We start from the raw sequence: 10,415 nt of genomic DNA, 5'->3' as shown, positions 1-10,415 counted from the left end.
CTTATGCAGGACTATTTGTTTTGGCTACTGCAAACTTCAATGGACCTGCAAATAGCCTTAGCACAGTTTGGCAGGGAAATAACGAAATCTTACCCCTCATATCGCTTGTTATCACTTTTATCTAACATGCAGTGGGAGTCACGTAGTTTTTTTTGTCTGACAAAAGAAGTGGACGGCATAACGGTCTTTACGGATGCTGGAAAAAAATCCCGTAAAGCTGTTGTTACCTGGGAGGAGATGCCTGGGCCATGGAAAGAACATTTAATTCAAGGGAAGTCATTTGACTCTTTGAAAACCCTTGAACTTACTGTGGTTATTTGGGTTTTTGAAACGTGGAATAATACTGCTGTAAATATAGTCTCTGATTCACATTATGTAGTAGGTATTGTTTTGAGAATGTATCATGCCATTTTGAAGGAAATTTCGAATAAGCATTTGTATTTCTTATTGCAGAAGTTATTAAGACTCTTAGCAGAAAGAGAACATCCTTATTTTATCACTCATATCCGGAGTCATCTTAGTGACCGAGGTTTGGCTATCTGTAATAACCGAGCTGACTATTTAGTTGCACCAGCGTGGACTGGTCCTTCTGTTGATGTTTTTTTCACAAGAACAACAATCTCATGCATTTTTTCATCAATCTGCTAAAGTGCTAGCAAAGCAATTTCATTTACCTCTGGGGGATGCCCAGGGAATTGTGAAATCTTGTCCTGATTGCCAAAAGGTTGATCTTGGTATTGGGATGGAAGTCAATCCTAAAGGTTTAAAATCCTTGGAACTGTGGCAAATGGATGTCACTCATGTACAACAGTTTGGACGCTTGAAATATGTGCATGTTGTTATAGATACTTTTTCTATGGCCGTTTGGGCCTCTGCTCAGACTGGTGAGGCAACGAAACATCTTATCAGACATCTATATGTATCCTTTGCTGTTCTTGGAGTACCTCAGTCTATTAAGACGGACAATGGCCCCGCTTATTCTTCTGCTCGTTTTCGACAGTTTTGTGGACAATGGGGTATTCGATATGTTACTGGTATTCCTCATAACCCTACGGGTCAAGCAGTAGTGGAACATTGCCATTCAGTACTAAAGACACTCTTTGAAAGACAAAAAAGGGGGGAGGAAGGGAGTCCTCCTCAGGACCAGTTAAGTAAGGCTGTATATTTCATGAACTATTTACGCCTTACAGGAGAAAGTACAGAACCTCCGATACTGATTCACCAAAAAGCTTTAGCAGACTTTGCTTCGGAACCTTCCCACAAAATTTTGGTGGAATTCAAGAATTCCATCACTGGACAATGGGAAGGGCCGGCAGAGGTGAAATCGACTGGTCGAGCTTATATGTGCTTACTTACAGGTACTGGAGTGCATTGGGTACCGAGCAGATGGGTTCGGCCATGTAAACAAATGCCTTTAAATGCGGATTCACAGTGATAATATTTCTGATACAAGTATTTGGTTTGGGAGATTGTACTGATTTATTTTATTTCAGGCTGATTCCACCAGATTTTAGTAGTAATAGTGTTTTGGTTTTTAAAGTTTTTGGTAGGTGTTGTTAAATTTTTCTCATATATTGGTAAGGAGTACGATAAAGTCATGAGAATGTTTTTCAGAGGCCGAGAATTGCTGCAGAGAGAAAGAAACTTCCCCCCCCCTACTCTTTCCCCCGTGGCTGCTTTTCAACCCCCCTTCGTGTGGCTGGTGATCGCTGCCAGCAAGTCTGCTACAGCTGCAGGTGCTTCCTCTGCCCCCACAGATACTGTAGCTGTGAGCCCTGTTGGGAGCAGGGGGAAAGGATACCACATAGCCTCATTAAAAAAAAAAAAAAAAAAAAAAAAAAAGTTTCTCTAATGCCTTCTCAAAGGTATGAAGCAGAAGTGGAAAATATTTTTACACTGTTCTGGCCACCAAATGTCCAGGCCTGGATCTTGGTAGGCAATAACTTGAGGGTTACCTGCTGCTCATGAAAGCTAGTGATATTTTCTTTTCTTTGACAGGAGATTTTAGCTATCCATGAAATAGAATCTTTTTAATGTGTTAAGCCATATAAAAAGATGAAGACATTTACAAATAAAAAAATAACTTCAATAACTTTTATGCAAACTCCAGTTTTTAAAACAACCTACTTTGATGGGCACTTTGATTATAATTTGATCTATTATTTAAGAGAAGAGTTTAAAAGATGCTCAAAGCTGCACTGCAAAATACTGGATACTGTGCAAGGGTGTGGTGTGATAGAAAGAAATTTCTTCAAGTTTAGTTTGAAACCATTAGAACACATGATTCGATAATAAAACTATTTTCATACAATCATAAAAAAAAAAACGGGAAAAGACAAGGGAAGAGCGTATATCCTTATGAGAAGAAAAAAGAAAGTGACCTCATGATGAGAGCACTAATGAGTTATCAATAACATTTGTGATCAAACTGGTCAATGCAACAATTGGGCCTAGAATATAAGGGAAAATCTGAAATTTGGGTTTCTTGCTGTTTCATTTGTATCACACATAGCAAGAGGAAAAGCCTTTGGTAAGAATTGATAAAAATCATAAAATGTGCCAGTTAGCTTGTTGGCTTAGAGATTTAATTAGGCAAGACTTATCAGTTATATATGTTATTATTGCTTTTATACTACTAGTATGTTATTACTGCTTTTGTATTAGTATATATGTTATTATTGCTTTTGCATTATTAGTATGCTGTTTACGACAATATATCATTAGCATGTTATCTTATGTAATGAAATAAGTCAGAATTGCTCAAAAAACAAAAAGGGGAATATGTTGGGGAAACAGTTCAGAAATATACAGATTGTGAGCAATCCTGACTTACTTCAGCTTAGGCTACAGTGGGTTAATGGTTATTGAGGCCTAGTTAGAGGTTTTCTAAAAATGAGCTAATGGGAAAGAGATAACTTAATTGGCAACAGAAGAGGAAAATAATTATGTGAGAAGAGTGGTTCCATGAGAATGGAATGTGTAATTGGAATACAAAGCCACCTGCATGATATGATGGTGTAAACAAGGCTTCTCTATATAAGTGAGTGCAAATTGTTAATAAACGATTTCATACAATCATATTGACGTGTACATGGAATCAATCCTTAAGCCTCCGCAGACTTTTTTCCCACACTGGAGCAGAGCTGGGAAGGAGCTGTGTTAGGAACGGCTGAGGAGGCTCTTGGGAGCTGCAGTTGGGTTCAGTCTCAACTTTTGGGGCCCACATGAGTGCAGGAGCCTGGGGACAGCTGCCTGAGGACAATCCTGATCCAGCCCTGCTGACTTAACTTCCCAGCTTCATCATGGACTTCATCACTACAGAACATGGAGCAATTTGGACTGTTGGATGAGCCCAGTTACTGGCTCCATGGGACTCCTTTCAGGGAGGACACTGTCCTTCTCTCACCCTCAGCTCACCTTCCCTTCTGAGAACAGTGCACTGAGCATGAGGATTAAACAGATCTCTCATGGGCTGAGATCTGGTGCTCCATGTTACAGCTGGGACACAGGACTGAGATTGGACATCAGGAAGAAATTCTCTGGTGTGAGGGTGAGTCCAGAGGAGGCCCTGGAGATGCTGGGAGGGATGGAGCAGCTCTGGAGCCAGGCTGAGAGAGTTGGGGGTGTTCAGCCTGGAGAAGGGAAGGCTGCAGGGAGACCTTAGAGCACCTTCCAGTGCCTGAAGGGGCTCCAGGAAAGCTGGGAAGGGACTTGGGACAAGGGCAGGGAGTGATAGGACAAGAGGGAATGGTCTTAAACTGGAAGAGGGGAGATTGAGGTAGGACACTGGGAATAAATTCTTGAATTTGAAGGTGCTGAGCCCCTGTGCCAGGTTTCCCAGAGAAGCTGTGGCTGCCCCATCCCTGGCAGTGTCTCAGGTCAGGTTGGATGGGGCTTGGAGCAACCTGGGCTGCTGGGAGATGTCCCTTTTCCTGCAGGAGAGCTGGAACTGGATGATCTTGAAGGCCCCTTCAAACCCAACCCACTCCATGATTCTGTGATTTACTAGCAGGAAAGTGGAAACCAGAAACATGCAAAGCTGATTGGCAGGAATTTGAAAACATTTCCATTTCCCACAGAGGCTCTGAGACCAGCTTTGAATGACCAAATCCTTTCCATGCTGCATTTCACAAGATGTTCTTTCCCTTTTGTCAAGAGGAACGCGTTGGGGGGAAAGAGGCTTAGGTTAATAGGACAAGCTCAGATCCTAATGGAATCAGAGGAGCTCCAAATCGGGGGTGGATTAATCTAAATGTGTAGAAAGCCTGTGTGGTATACATGTGGAATTGAAAATATAAAATATGTCTCTTGAATCAGTTTTTTTCCTTTTTCCTTCATCCTGCTTGTAATTACCATATGTTTACCTCAATGTATGCCTGACAGACACCTAGAAGATAAGGTTATTTATCAGGTCACCCAAAACTAGCTGGACTCCAGGAAACAAAAATAAGAAATGACTCATCACAGGAAGCCTGGAGATTTGTATGTATCAGGGCCATCTTCAATGAAGGGACCCCTCTTTCTTTTTGGGGTATAAAAAACCCTAGGAAAAGAAGGAAAAGCGGGCTTCTTCGTCCAGACGCTTCCCCAGCTTGGCCCCTCGGCTTCCAGCTACGACAAGACAGAGCAACGGCTCGAACGGCGGAGAGCCAGGAGCAGCCCCCAGCCCAAGGCCAGGCCCCGCACACGTATGGTGATAATCATAGAATCATAGAATCATAGAATCCTTGGGGTTGGAAGGGACCTCGAAAGATCATCTAGTCCAACCCCCCCTGCCAGAGCAGGGCCACCTAGAGCACTTCGCATAGGAATGTGTCCAGGCGGGTTTTGAATGTCTCCAGTGAAGGAGACTCCACGACCCCCCTGGGCAGCCTGTTCCAGGGCTCTGTCACCCTTACAGTAAAAAAATTTTTTCGAATATTCAACTTGAACCTCCTATGCTCCAATTTACACCCATTACCCCTTGTCCTATCACTGGTCACCACTGAGAAAAGCCTAACTCCATCTCCCTGACACTCACCCCTTACATATTTGAAAACATTGATGAGGTCACCCCTCAGTCTCCTTTTCTCCAAACTAAAGAGACCCAGCTCCCTCAGCCTTTCCTCATAAGGGAGATGTTCCACTCCCTTAATCATCTTAGTTGCTCTGCGCTGGACTCTTTCAAGCACTTATAATTTCTCTCTTTTGTTTCTCCCTCTTTTACTCTTAACGACCCTCGAGTTAAGGTGATTACTTTATACAAAGGCCTTGTTGCCAGTAAACCGGCTTTCCCTGTTTTTAGAAATAAATCCTTGCAACTAATTTTATATCCAACAGTCTTGTTATTTTGTAATTCAAGCGTCGTCTCTGGGTAGTGGCTGATTTATCCTCATAATCAATATATAAAATAATAAGCGGATCAAGACAGCCTGTCAGGAGGAGAGCCTCCAACAGAACCCAGAACTGAGAATGCTGTGGAAATTACCAACAATTGAGCTTCTTCCTCCTTCATCCTCTTCTCCTCCTCGTGCCGAGCACCAAGCGCCGCCTTTTGGGCACCGAGAGCATTCAGGACTTCTTGGTTCTGCTCTGCCAGTTTCTTCCCCTCCATCTCTCCTCTCCTTTCCTTAGCCAACCTATCTGCTTCCCAAAGCTCAGCAAACATCTGCTCCTCCTTCTCTTGCTTTTTCATTTCCTCTTTCAGAGCTAGCTGGGCCAGTCAGTCTTTGCACACCTCCTGCTGATGTTTCTTCATCCACTTTTCATGAAGCTCCCCACATGGTTCTCTGAAAGGCAAGAGAAAAGTTCAAGAAAACAAAAAGAAAAGCTTAAAAAAAATAATAAGCAAATTATTAAGTCTGGAGTTGTGTGATGAATGGAAGCTCCTAGCTTGTAACTAACTCAGGCTTCCAGTACCTGAAGGGGTCCAGAAAAGCTGGGGAGGGACTTTGGACAAGGGCCTGGAGTGGTAGGACAAGAGGTGATGGTTTGAAACTGGAAGAGGGGAGATTGAGGTGAGATCTGAGGAAGAAATTCTTTGGTGTGAGGGTGCTGAGCCCCTGTGCCAGGTTTCCCAGAGAAGCTGTGGCTGCCCCATCCCTGGCAGTGTATGGGGCTTGGAGCAACCTGGGCTGGTGGGAGGTGTCCCTGCCCATGCAGGGAGGGGTGGATTTTTATGATCTTTAAGGTCCCTTTCAACCCAAACCACTTTATGGTTCTATGACAATGGCTCAGGAAGCCAAATTCTACACTTGGGTCTGGCACCAACTCCTTCAGAGGCCTCAGGAAGCACAGAGAGAGTGATTTGATGGAGATTTGGCCATTAATGAGATGAAGAGCAGGTCCTATGGTTGCATTTGTAAAAAAAAAAATACATTTACATGCACAATGTTATATCCACAAAATGTATTTTCTCTAGAATGCACACAAGTAGCTGGAACATGCATTATGTAGTTTGGTTATTCCCTTTTCTTATTAAATCCACACACAGCGTTGTTCAAGCATGTGGGTTGCTCTTTATTCAAATGAAGGCTCAGAATACTCATCTGAGAGCTCCTTCATAGCCAGCAAATACTTGGAGAAGGGAATTTAGGTTATGATACAACCAAAACACAACTGTCACCTCAAACTCAAATATAAGAACCTGGCAATTGCTCAGTTCCCAGTCACAGAACCACAGAATTGTGACAGTTGGAGAAGACCTCTAGGATCACCACATCCAACTGCCAACATTCTCCCTGGATAAAATATATTGAGCAATATCTGTATTACCCACTGGAGCATGTCCTGAAGTGTCTCATCCACATGGTTTTTAAATCCCTCCAGGAATGATGGGGACTACAGCCCTGCCCTGGGCAGCCTGGGCCAGGCCCTGACAACCCTTTCCAGGGAAAAATTGTTCCCAAGCTCCAATCTAAACCTCCAGGTCAATTCCTCTTCTCCCATCCCTTGTTCCCTGGGAGCAGAGCCTGACCCCCCCTGGCTCCAACCTCCTCTCAGGGGGTTGCAGAGAGCCAGAAGGTCTCCCCTCAGCCTCCTCTTCTCCAGACTCAACATTCCCAATTCCTTCAGCTGCTCCTCACAAGGTCTCCAGAACCTTCTCCTTGTGCTCCAGACCCTTCCCCAGCTCTGTTGCCCTGACACAAGCCAGGATGCTGGTGGCCTTCTTGGCCACCTGGGCACACCCTGGCTCCTGTTCAGCTGAATCAACCAACACCACCAGGTCCTTTTCTGCCTGGCAGCTTCCCACACTTCCTTGTGTGATCCAGGAACCTCCTGACCACTCATTCACTGGTTGTCCCAACAGCAAAAGCAGGGAGCAGCAGAGCAACAGGCATGCCAGGAGCCACAGCACACTCCAAGAGGTGTCCTCACCTTCAAGGAGGTCAAACATACTACAGCATCATCAGTTTTCTTACACTGGAACTCTAGGATCTTCCTTCCAACTCCTCGATAGGAGTTGAGGTGATTACAGAGTAGGGTGCTAATTAGTGTTCATGAAAAACATATTTCTCCAGTGTTCTGAAGAAAACACCATTATTATTTGAAGTCTTACACCAGTAGAAAGAACTGTATTACCTTGAACAATGGGTTCCAAGTTGTCTCAGCAGCAGAGGAATAAAGAATTAGTTATTCTTTTTCATGCTCAGAAACTAATCTGAATTTAATTGCATGCTCAGAGGGGGAGAGAAGTTAAATAAAAGTTTGGCACCGCTGGAATATTGATAGAAAATAACCCTGTAACTGCTTGATTTCATCAAAAGAATTCCTTCAAAGCATCTTTTAGAGCAGCCCATCAACATCTGCTCCCCCAGATGGCTGGTTTTCTTCCTCACTTTGCTCTCCTAAGCTTCTTAAAATTAAAATTGTGCCTGTATGTAGCCACTTCCCCAAGACAGAAACTGCATTTATTCCCCCTCCTCTCACTTATTTATTCATTTTATGGCTGAAGGACAAAGTTGCTGTAAGAAGAACATTCTCACATGGATGCTTCTTATGTTATCACAAGAAAAAGGATGCAATGGGTTGATGCAAATTATAAAAAATTACAATTTTCTTTACAGATACCAAAGCTGAACATGTCCCTGGGTTAAAAGAGGCTGAATTATCTTTCAGCCACAATTTCTGACTCCAAGAGAATATAAAAAGTTACCAGCCCTGAGACACCCACTTTTAGGGGTCTAAATCTCAAGCTGAATCCCTTCTCCTTGGTGTGTGAAGCAAGCTAGAAGTACAAAATAAAAGGCATCCCAGCAGCACCTCCCCTAAACTATTTTAAAAGTGAATTTCAAGCACTTTGGGGGCTGCCTTTTAGAGCCAGCACCACAAATTTAGAAGTGTGTGTGCTGCCTTAGCACCTGTGAATTGCACAGCTAAGAAATTAATATTTCTCTATGAAATCACTGAATTAGACTTGATGCACAAGTGAAAGGGAGTGTTGGGTTTTTTCCCCAGGCTCTGCACACTTGAGAAATGGGTGGTGTGGATTTCCAGAGCACTGCTGGAGCCCAGGAAGAGCTGCTTAAAATGATTACAATGACATGAAGTTAATGTTCTTTTCATCATTTCCTCAGAACACCAGAATTCCCAAGAATTGAGCAAAGCAGATTGCATGGCAAGGCCTTGGGGCCTGAGAAGCACCTGAAAACCTGAAGGACTTCAAAAGTCAAGCTCAGCATCTAGGAAGATTTAGTATGGAAGGGAATTAAAGGCTCAGCTTTGGCTTGTGCTTGGGAAAAGCATGGGATAAATAAAAAAATCTCAACTTTTTAAGGATTTTGGATCTATTGGGTTAATAATCATGATTTAGGCCAAATTAATAATCTTTGAACCCTTTTCACTCCAGTTCCAGAAAGCTGAAACAGAACAGAAGAAGGAATAACAAGAGAAAACCCAGGTGAAAGCACAAGGATGCTCCCACAAGGCTTTTGGCAGTGCAGCTGGTGGAATCTTTTTGGGGTTTCTCAGCACTGAAATCAACCACTGGATACAGGACACCTCTCTGCACCTGCTGCCTTCACCTTTCTTTTTTCTGGCCACCACAGCATGGAAAATCCCAGCTCTTTAGAGGCTGCACCTCTTCAAAAACAACAGAGCTGAGGCCTTGCAACTCCTGGCCAAGCTCATAGGCCTCTACCCAAACCGCTCAAATCTTTTTCTTTTATCATTTTAATAATCTTTGATTCCTCAGCTTATTATTTTCACCCTCTTGTTTGAATCGCCTCTTTGTATTATCTTATTATTTGATAAGATACCTGAATTGCTGCTCTAGTTTTTCAGCCACCAGCTGTTGTCTTGCTGTTTCTATCTTCTCTCTCAGGAGTTTTGCTCTCTTCCTCATTTTCTCTTGTCTGTCCAGCTCTGTTTCTTCAAGTGACTCCATCTCAGCAAAGTACTGACTTTTCTCTCCCTCCAGCAGCTCATGAAGTCTGTAATGAAACCATGAAAAGAAAACCTAAAGAAATGCTCTCTGCAGAATGATGAAGTTTTAGTTTATTTGTTGTGAGCTCAAAATGGGTGTTGGGCTCCTTTCAACACTTCTTGCAAAAGCCAAAGAAGGGAATATCCAAGGAAACAGCAAATTTTAACAGGAAGATCACTCCTGTTGTGCCCACAGAGGGGATCTTCCAGCACAACGATTCTGTCCTGGCACAATTTCAGCTGCTTACCTCACAAACCCATTTCCAAGGCTGCTTTACAACTTCAGACCCCACTAAACAAATTCAGTTCGTTTTCAGACTGCATTTTTCACCAGTTGATATCAGTTTGAGCCTGCACTATTGTTACCCTTAAGTGTGATCCTTCTTTGGTATTTATCCCCCCTTCTCTAATACTTAGAGACCTACAGTTGTATTTTCTCTCAAATTTGTTATTTTAGCACCACCCTGCAAACCACTCCTCACCCTGCAGGATCTCCGATGGGAAAACTCTGTCAAACTGGCAATTTTTAAACACATCACCATTTACCTCTCTGAAACCTGGGTCTAAGGAATCCAGAAATTCATTAATTCCAACACAAATGCCACTGCAAAATCACTCTCACTTTCATACAGTGATACTGTGTGAGCAATAATTAGAGCAGCCAAACCAAAGATAAATTTTGGGGATGCAGCTCCACTCTCTTCACTGTCTCCTTGCAAAGATGACTCTTAAGCAGCTAAAATCAGAACAAAACTCATGAAGTTCAACAAAATATCCTGCACCTGGGGAGGAAAAACTCCCTGGATTAGGACAGGGTGGGAAGTGGCTGTGCAGAGAAGCTGAAGGTGATCCAGCAATGCACCCTGGTGGTAAAGGTGAGCAAGGAGGAAAAGCTCTGCCAGCAGGGCCAGGGGGTGATGGATCCTTCTTCCCACAACTGAGGAGACCTCACCTGGGGTGCTGGGTCTGGTACAGCACAAGGGAGATAAAAAATTAGTGGAACAAGCCCAGTG

The sequence above is a fragment of the Calypte anna genome, chromosome W (genome assembly GCF_003957555.1).
Source record: "Calypte anna isolate BGI_N300 chromosome W, bCalAnn1_v1.p, whole genome shotgun sequence".
Classification (NCBI taxonomy): Eukaryota; Metazoa; Chordata; class Aves; order Apodiformes; family Trochilidae; genus Calypte; species Calypte anna.
This window is presented reverse-complemented; position numbering follows the sequence as displayed.